This window comes from Myotis nattereri (genome assembly GCF_964212035.1).
Source record: "Myotis nattereri genome assembly, chromosome: 15".
Classification (NCBI taxonomy): Eukaryota; Metazoa; Chordata; class Mammalia; order Chiroptera; family Vespertilionidae; genus Myotis; species Myotis nattereri.
This window is the reverse complement of record NC_138090.1, coordinates 51,235,111-51,245,552: the sequence shown is the minus strand read 5'-3', so window position 1 is coordinate 51,245,552 and position 10,442 is coordinate 51,235,111. Positions and strand designations below refer to the sequence as shown.

General features: G+C 43.8%; 1 pseudogene across 1 annotated transcript; it reads right to left on the bottom strand.

The window, feature by feature from the left end:
* Nucleotides 1-3,091: 3,091 nt before the first annotated feature.
* LOC308531542 (N-formyl peptide receptor 2-like) lies at nucleotides 3,092-4,094 on the bottom strand (annotated as a pseudogene). The gene has a single exon. The product of its transcript is annotated as an N-formyl peptide receptor 2-like (transcript).
* Between the last annotated feature and the right edge of the window lie 6,348 nt (nucleotides 4,095-10,442).

Genomic DNA, 10,442 nt, shown 5'->3' with positions numbered 1-10,442 from the left:
AGTAACTCAGGCAGGAGGCCTTCAGCAGATGCTTTATTGAAGGACAAGGGGGAAGGACAATGGGGCTCAATCAGTCATGTGACAGGAACTCAGAGCTTCTTGCAATTTCCATAAAACACCCTGGATGTGTTGTCAGCTTATTCTTAAATATCAAGGGTCAAGGATGTTTTGTGTTCAGGCCCTTTCTCTTTCAGAGATTCAAGGAAATGAAAGAAATAATTGCTGATGTGAGAGGAATTGGAGGCAAGCAATAAAACACAGTTATTGGTTTCAAAAAACCTTATTTCTACACTCAAACAGCACTTCAGACACCATAGGTGTGGGTTCTGTACTGAAACATTCTCCAATTCTCTGTGGACCTGACCTGGGTGTTCTACAATCTAATTCAGTCTGACACTGTCTGGAATTAGGGCCAGATCCTACAAGGTAAAGGGCTCAGTGCTATAAGGCTACCCCACTTCAGGTGCCACTTGGGAGTCCCAGGTTGCCAATTGTGCTTAAGATTGTAAATCAGAGGTCCCCACAGTCCCCTCCTCAGGTACAATTATTTGCTAGAATGGCTCACAGAACCCAGGAAGGAATTTACTTATGTTTAGCATAAGTAAGCATACAGCAAACAAAAATAATGAACACAACATTATGTTGTATTCATTATTAAGACTACAACTCCAGAACAGCCAAACCAAAGAGATGCATCGGGCAAGGTATGGGGGATGTGTGTGCACAGAGTTTTCATGTTCTCTTGGGAGCATCACCCTCCCAATACCTTGATGTGTGCAGCAACCCAGAAGCTCATCAACTCTTATTGTTCAATAGTTTTATGGAGCTTAATATCCTGCGCCTTCCCAACTACTGTTTCCAGATGTCAGTGTGTTGATCTGAAATTTTAGAAGCTTTAATGGCTTGGTCCCACTGAGGCTACCTAGGGAGACCCTCACTCACGTCATTAACATAAATTTGGTGTGATCTAAAGGGACTCCTCATGATAAAAAGACACATGTCATTCAGGAAATTGCAAGTGTTTAGATGCCCGATGGCAAGGACCAGGGACAAAGACCAAATATTTTTTTGCATTTGAATCTGTATTTTGAGTTTATCTTTTGCCAACGCATCAGGATGTTCACTTACACATTAGATGACAATGTGTGAGTGATTAGTTGCAGAAACCAAGAAAAAAGGCTGAGAACTACTGTAGATTAATTTATTTCAAAGCAAAGCCAGCAGTCAACAGTTTGCCAGAGTACTTTATTAGAAACAGAAAATCAAAATCTGAGGTGTTCATAAAAAGATAAGGCACTTGAGAATTTGTACAAATTTTGGGAATGGCAGTGAGAGTTCAGTAAACAGTCCCCCATTCATGATGAATTCAGAATTCATTTTAATTAGACATTAAAGGTCTGCAGTTGATACCTGGATGATGCTATTATTCATTGAGTCATTAATTACATAACTCTTTGGGTATCTATCACATGTCAGGCGCTATTTTACACATATGGTTTTGGGGTCCATTCATGAACAATAAAGGCCAAACCCTGCCCTCAGATAGATTACATTCTTATTATGTAAAGATAACCCTACCAAGTACTGTAACACAGTTTTCATACTGTTTCATACCAATAAATTTGGCTATTTGGAAAAAAATGACTAAATTCCTTGAATGTCATAGGTTACCAAAACAGACAGAAGAGGAAATAGAAAGTCTGAATAATCCTATAATTATTAAAGCAATTGAACCTGTTAGAAGTCTTCTTGTAAATAAAACTCAATATGCACTTGGGATCACTGGTGAATTTCTCTAAACATTTATAAAAGATATAACACCAGAGAATAGTATTGGATGAATCACTTCCCAGCTCTTTTTACATTGTGGGATGTAAAACCTGACATGGATATAAGTGGAAAGTAAAAAAACATGTGCATCTTTACATATAAATATAAATGAAGAAATTCCAAACCAACCTAGAGTGGTTTGGAAATATATAAAGTATATAATGTATACATAAAGTATATATATAAAGTATATATATACTATGTACATATAAATATAGTATATATATAAAGTGTGTGTGTGTCTATATATACATATATATATATATATATACATATATATACACCGTATATATATAGTATATAATTACCAAGTGTGGTTATTCTATGAATACAAAGGTAGTTTAACACTAAAAAATGAATATAGTTTATGATGGTGTAAGTAAAGTGATAAAAATAATATGATCATCTTAATAGCTGCAGAGCATGCATTTGATACAATCCAGTAGTAATTTATGATTAAGAAAAGAAGAAAACAGTTAGTAAATTAGGAATAGGAACCTTCTGTGGTCAGATAAAAAATAGATAAAAACAATCTACAGGAAACATCTTACTTCATGGTAAAATACCCAAGTTTTCCCTTTAATATACTTTCTCATCTAAGCTTTACAGACTCCCCATCACTCTTCTTCTCATTCCTGTACTCTTTCCCACCTCCACTGACCCTGGGTATAGGCTGAGGTGCCAAAATGAAAAATGAGAGCAATAATACCCGGATGTCCATTCTTATCTCCAAATCAGGGGGCACCAAAGTATTTTTCATGATGAATGTTTCAGTGTGGAGAAGAGACTATTCATTGATCTCACCGCTGCCAGATTGTGTAGCTGCATTCAAGCCAGAACAGAAATTGCTTCCCAGAAATCCCCTCAGAGACAGTCCAACCCCTCCCAAACCCCCCCCCCCCACATGCTGATTCCTGGGACTGGCCCTGGGAGTGCCCTAGGCAAGTCTGTAAGGCAGTTTTTCCTTACCTGAGGTACGTCATTCTCCAGTACCCCCATCCATCTTCCCTGTCCTATAAACTCCTTATTACCTGCCCTGTGGCAGGGAGGACATCCGTGTCATCTTGCTGCCTCCCAAGCTGAGCCTTGTATGTATGTTCCCTTAAGAAACTCTGAGTGTAATAATGGGGCTCTCAGTCTCTTTCTACAGTCTCCTGGCCAGGGAAATTTTACCTAACGCTCAGTATGACCTAAGGTAAGATGCAGCTGGAAGAGGTAGCAGGACAGGAGCAGGCAAAGCTCATAAATGATCACAGGCACCTCACATCTGCTGTAATTGGGCCTCTATAGGAGGTGAAGCCGATTTGGTGGTTGTGTCACTGGTTGGGGCTGAGTCCTCAGTCAGGGCCCTCTCCAGACTGGCAGGCAGGGAGTGGATCAGTTTCTTTCGGAAGTCTCTCCCCAGGAAGACGTAGAGCACTGGGTTGAGGCAGCTGTTGGAAAAGGCCAGGATGCCTGTTAGAGATGCCAGGAGAAAAATGATGTTGTACTTTTCTTCAGATATTGCTCTGACACAGACTGTGGCCAGAAGAAGACACAGTTGGAAGGGGAACCAACAAATGAAAAAGGAAGCTCCGACAGCGGTGAGGACCCGTAAGGGATGGCGGGACTTCATCATGCCCTTGTATCGGATTTTGGCTGCAATGAGCCCATAGCAGATGGCGATGATGGACATCGGTAGAGTGAAGCCAGTGACAAACCGGTTGATCCCTATGATTGCTACTGAGGTAACGGTCCTGTGCAACTTCTCTTCTTCAGTGATGTTACCCCAGAAGTTAGTGTTGAAATCACAGTATATATGCCCGTTCTCATCCGTTGCTGTAGTAAAGAAGATGAGAACTGGCAAGTTAAGGAGTAGAGCCAGAATCCTGGGTACAATGATCACTTTTTTAGCCAGACTTAGAGTGCGGTGGTTCTGGGCCCAGACCGGATGCAGGACACAGATACAGCGGTCCAGAGCAATGAAAGCAATGAGGAAGACACTTGGAAAAAGGTTTGTGTCACCCATAATGTTAAATAACTTGCATAGGAACCAGCCATAAGGCCATTGTCCTCTCATGGCATTTACAACCATGAAGAATGAGAATGGTGCTGGAGAAGAAGTCTGCTAAGGCCAGGTCCAGGTAGCACAAGGTGGTGACTGTGCGTGCCACCCGGAATCCAGCCACGCAGATCACAAGCCCATTTCCCACGATGCCGAGGACACAGGTGATCCCATACATCACCAATGTGAAGATCTCTGGAGCAGTGTAGCCAGTTTCCATCCTGCCACACCTGAAACATCTCAACAATGGGAATTTGTCAGCTGTGCACCATCTTACAGCATTTCTGTTCAGGCCAACAGCTTCCACTAGAGCTTCTTCTCCAAACCCACTCTCCTGAACCTTGTGGCTAGTAACTAAAATTTGACAGACTCTTGGCTGTTCCTTTGGGAAAGGACACTTCTCTATCCTATATAATAAAAGCTAATATGCAAATTCACTGAACGGCAGAACGACCGTTTGCTATGATGCACATTGACCACCAGGGGCCAGACGCTCAATGCAGGAGCTGCCCCCTGGTGGTCAGTGCACTCCTACAGGGGAGCACCACTCAGCCAGAAGCTGGGTGCATGGCTGGCTAGCTCATCAGCGGTTGCAGGAGCCTCTCCTGCCTCTGCAGCAGCGCTAAGGATGTCTGACTGAAAGCTTAGGCCCGCTCCCCATGGGGAATGGGCCTAAGCCATCAGTCGGACATCCCCCAAGGGCTCCTGGACAGCTAGAGGGCGCAGGCCAGGCTGAGGGACTCCCCTGAGTGTACGAATTTTGTGCACCAGGTCTCTAGTCTATGTATATAAAAGCCTAAGCGACCATCCAACCATCCGACCAGTAGCTCTGATGTGCACTGACCACCAGGTGCAGACAGTCGATGCAGGAGCTGCCGAGCTGCAGTGACTTGGCAGCTGCGGTTCTTCGGTGATGGACCCGGAACTGTAGAGGAGGGAGCCCGATTCTGGGGTGCATCATTTGAGAACTGCCCTCTCAAAATCCGGACCCCTCGCAGAATGTCAGAGAGCTGTTTTTGGCCTGATCACTGCAAGCCAGGCCATGGGACCCCACTGGTGCACAAATCTGTGCACTGGGCCTCTAGTATTCCCATAATTATTAACATACATTCCACCTATTAGGTTAATTACTTAATCAAGAGTGTTACAAGACTCTTGTCCCTCAGCAGAATCCTGAGCTGAGGGTGTATAAACAACAGAAAATTGATGGGAGGCATCTTGGGCACAGTGAGGGAGCGCTAGACTCAGAGTGAGTATGGTCACAACTCTTCCACCCATGACTCAATGCATTGATGCTGGCAGGCTCTGCAACCTCTTCCAGCCCCAGGTTCTCACAGACTCCCAGCTTCTATTCCTCTTCCTGTGAGAAACCTTGACCTATTGATTGATTTGTCTTTAAAGTTTTAGACTGTGGTTTGAGTTTATAGCTAAAGAGGATCTTAAACAATTACTGGTAATATGTTTTAACATGTTACATCCTGTGGAGTCTGTGGTTGTGGAGGTCAGTGAACGGGCCCTTCTTTACATTCAATCCTCTCTTTTCCATTGTCAGTTTGATATGGAGCTCTTCTCTGTTTGAGATGCAAGGAATTTTTACTCATGGTATCGCTTTGGCATAGGGAATATGAGGCTAATAGGTTCAGTTAATATTTGTGGGGTTCTTATTAGAAACCATGTATTATATTAAGTGGGGATCATGTATAATTGTTGATACAACAAGGAAGAATGATTGTGCAATGACAGGTGGGAAAAAGCCAATGAGGTAAAGTTATGTAGTTATGGGCGCACTCGCTCAATGCAGGGTGGGGGAGAATCTGTGTTCCAGATGGTACTCAGATGGATTATGATGGCTGCTATTTGGTGACTCATAAAGGGTGCCATTTACAGTATAATATTTCAACTCCAATGACAACATCCTTGCTTTTGGGTTGGTATCATCATCCATGGTGCTGGCAGGGGAAGTGACCTGCCCAATGTCACAATTGTTAAGGGGGCACCACTGAATTGAGGAACACAGATGTCACATGGAAAATCAGCGGTCCCATGTTATTTTACTCTATCATGTTCGCATTTCCATGGTTTCAGTACTTCTCTTTTCTCAAACTTATTTTTTTAAATATGTTTTTATTGGTTTTAGAGAGAGGGTATGGAAGAGGGATAGAGAGAAACATGAATGAGAGACAAACATCGACTGGCTGCCTCCCGCATGCCCCGAACTGGGGATCTAGCTAGAAATCCGGGCATGTGCCTGATGGGGAATGGAACCAGTGACCTCTTGGTTCATGGGTCAATGCTCAACCACTGAACCACCCTGGCCTGGCTCTCTTTAAACTTCTTAAACTCCTCCCCATTCCTCCTCTAAGCAGATGTCCTTGCCTCATATTTTAATGAGTAAATGGTAATAGTTGTTTGTGAACTGTTTAGCCTTGTCTCAAGCAAACCGCCCTATCTATCTGCACCTGTATAGTGAATAGAGTTCTTGTTCATTCCCCTTTCATGTTTGCTCTGGATCTCCCCATCTCTCTCACCTTCTCAACAATCCCCCTCCTGCAGTGTCACCTTTCTTTTCAGCCAAAACATCCCCAAGATTTTCTTTCTACTGTCTCATTCTATCACACAAACAGGATCATATCCCCTCCCTTCACAAAGCAACTGCCCTTGGCCCATGCTCCTTTTCAGCTCCAGCCCTGTGTTCTCTCAAGTAAATTCTCTCAGTGAAGAGTATTCACAGCCAAACACTAGAAGGCAGAGTGTCTCCACTTGTCACCTCAGCGTTACTCCTAAACTCACTGCGAATTGACTTGGTCCTGAACACTCACAGACTGTGCTCCCCTTAAGGATGCCCATGGCCTCCATGTCACTCCTCCAGTGGTGCCTTCTCAGTTCCTATCTGATATCTCAGTTACATGGGACCCATAAGCCACTTCCTCCTTCTTATGCCAGTTAATGATAAAATGTACACGCAACACAATCTTTTTTACCAGCCTTTTCTCCTCCCAATCCCAAGGTTGCCTCGGGTAACCCAAAATTCCTGATTCCTCCCAAAGCTGCCCCTCTCAATATTCTGTGTCTGTTTGTAATTCAAGTACTGAATTGTTAAATCTCTCAGTCTAACACATCCTTGCACCCCCTTTCCATGACCATCCCATCAAAGTCAATCAAGTCTCTCTACAAAATAACTGAGTCCACCTGTGGAATGGTTTCTCTCACCATAACCCTTGTCTGTATCCTTTATCTGGCTGCAGATCTGCACTAACCTTCCAAATTCCTTCTTCTTGCTTCTGATGCTGTCCTCACCCAAATCCATTCTCTAGACATAAGCCAAATGACCTCTTAGAAACACAGATCATACCATGACATTATCCTGCTCAACACCCTCCAATGGCTTCCAAACTCCGAACTCAAGCTCACCAAGCACTCTTGGAACTGCACCATGTACCCTTCAGAACTCTTGTATCCACTGTTATCTTACACCCTGTGATGAATCCACACAGAATTCCTTTGATTTCTTGCATGTGCCAAGCTCATTGCCATCTCAGGGCTTTTTCAGCCTCCGTTCCTTTTGCCTACTATGCCCCTCCTTTTAAGCTTCCCACATCTGGCACTTTCTGAATATTGCTATCTCAGCGTAGATATTATATTCACAGAGGTGTCCAGGCTGACTCACAGTGCAAAGCAGCTACCCCAAGAGCAGCCTGTATCACCAGAGACTGTCCTTGTTTATTTGTCCATTCATTTATTTTCTTTTTTTCTAAATTCGTACACATGCAACAGAAGACTATGTAATTCATTCAATGCTATATCTCTATAGTCATACTGTGATCCTCATATGTAATATGATCTTTTAAAAGTAAATGAAATAAATTTTAATAATTTATTTTATTTAACTCAACACATAGAGACTACCATTTGAGCATAACCAATCAGAATTTTTAGTGAGACATTTTCTCTTCCTTTTTCATACTAAGTCTTTGAATATCAGAATTCATGTTTTACTGCAGCTCAACTCAGGTCAGTTTAGCAAGAACTCAATAGTCGTATGTGGCAAGTGGATTCTTATTGGACAGTCCAGCTCTAGAGCTCAGGAGGTATCTGTCACATAATAGATGCTCTCATAACAATTTTTAAATTCTCAGGCTTGGAACTTACCACTAGTTGAGACATGTTCCTGTGGCCAGTTCCTGGCTTCCGGTGGAGTAATTCAGGCAGGAGGGCTTCAGCAGATGTTTATTGAAGGACAAGGGGGAGGGACAATGGGGCTCAACCAATCAGGTGACAGATACCCAGATAATCTTGCAGTTTCCATAAAACACTGTGGATATGTTGTCAGGGTACTTTATTTATTTATTTATTTAAAATATACACTGAGTGGCCAGATTGTTATGACCGGCCAGATTATTATGACCAACCCATCAGTACAATGAAGTGAATTATTTATGCAAATAATAATAATAAAACCTTGACAGTATTTGCTTAGGAAGTTTTCAATATTCAGTATTTTTGGAAGTGTCAATGAAGTACTGATGGGGTGGTCATAATAATCTGGCCGGTCATAATAATGTGGCCACTCAGTGTATGTTAATTTCAGAGAGGAAGGGAGATGGCGAGAGAGATAAAAACATCAATGATGTGATTCATTGATCAGCTTCCTCCTGCATGCCCCCTACTGGGGATTGAGCCCACAACCCAGGCATGTGCCCTTGACTGGAATTGAACCTGGGACCCCTCAGTCTGCAGGCCGACGCTCTATTCACTGAGCCAAACCAGCTAGGGCAGGGTACTCTTTTTAGAACCTTCGTGTCTGAATATTCCCCTAAGCTCCCACCTGCTGTGGGCGACAGGAGTTGAGTGCTGTAAATATCAGGGGTCAAGGATGTTTTGTGTTCAGGCCCTTTCTCTTTCAGAAATTCAGGGAAATGAAAGAAACAATTACTGATGTGAGAGGATTTGGAGGCAAGCAACAAAAAGCACTTAATAGTTTAAAAAAACCTTGTTTCTGCACTCAAACAACACTTCAGACACCATAAGTGTGGGTTTGTTCTGTACTGAAACATTCTCCAATTCTCTGTGGACCTGACCTGGGTGTTCTACAATCTAATTCAGTCTGACACTGTCTGGAATTAGGGTCAGATCCTACAAGGTAAAGGACTCAGTGCTACAAGGCTACCCCACTTCAGGTGCCACTTGGAAGTCCTGGGTTGCCAATTCTATTTAAGGCTAACCAGCTATAAATCAGGAGACTCCACAGTCCCCCTCCTCTGGTACAATGATTTGCTAGAATGACTCACAGAATTTAGTCAGGAATTTACTTGTACTTGTTTAGTAGGTCACTAGAGGCCCAGTGCACAGAATTTGTGCAAAGAGGGTGTGTGTGTGTTTCCCTCAGCCCAGCCTGCACCCTCTCCAATCTGGGACCCCTCGAGGAATGTCCAAATGCCGGGAACTTACCAGAATCAGGCCTAACTTGGCAATTAGACATCCTTCTCACAATCCAGGACTGCTGATTCCCAACTGCTTGCCTGCCTGCCTGCCTGATTGCCCCTAACCACTCTCCTGCCAGCCTTATCAATGCCTAACTGCTCCCCTGCTGGCCTGATTGCCCCTTACTACCCTCCCTGCAGGCCTGTTAACCCCTACCTGCCCTCCCCTGCAGGCCTGTTCACCCGTAACTGCTCTCCCCTGCAGACCTGTTCCCTACAAATGCCCTCCCCTGCAGGGCTGGTTGCCCCCAACTGCACTTCCCTGCTGACCTGGTCACCACTATCTGCTCTCCCCTGCTGGCCAGGTCACCACCAACTGCCCTCCCTTGCTGGCCATCTTGTGGTGGCCATCTTGTGTTCACATGAGGGTGGCCATCTTTGACCACAGGGGTGTGGCCATCTTGTGTTTTGGAGTGATGGTCAATTTGCATATTACTTCTTTATTAGATGGGATTATTAAGAATACAACTCAGAATAGCCAAATTGAAGAGATGCATTGGGCAAGGTATGGGGGATGTGTGTGCACATAGTTTTCAAGTTCTCTCTGGGGCATTACCCTCCCAATACCCTGATGTGTTCAACTACCTAGATACGCATCAAGTCGTATTGTTCAAAAGTTTTTATGGAGCTTAATATCCTGCACCTTCCCAGCTATTGTTTCCAGAAGTCAGTGTGTTGAGCTGAAATGTAATCACTTGGTCCTACTGAGGCTACCTAGGCGTCCACCCTAACTTACCTCATAAGCATAAATTCTGGTGTGATCCCAAGGGACTCCTCATGATAAAAAGACAGTTCTAGCCCTAGATGGGTTGGATCAATGGATAGAGCATTGGCCCTTGGACTAAAGAGTCCCAGGTTCCATTCTGGCGAAGGGCCTGTACCTCAGTTGCAGGCTCTATCCCTGGCCCTGGTTGGAGTGCGTGTGGGAGGGAACCAATCGCGGTCTCTCTCTCTCTCTCTCTCTTTCTCTCTCTCCCTCCCTCCCTTTCTCCCACTCTCTAAAAACCCTCAGGTGAGGATTAACAAAAATAAATAAATTAACAAAAGCGTGCAGGAAAGTTTTAAAAAATAAATACAAGACACTTCTA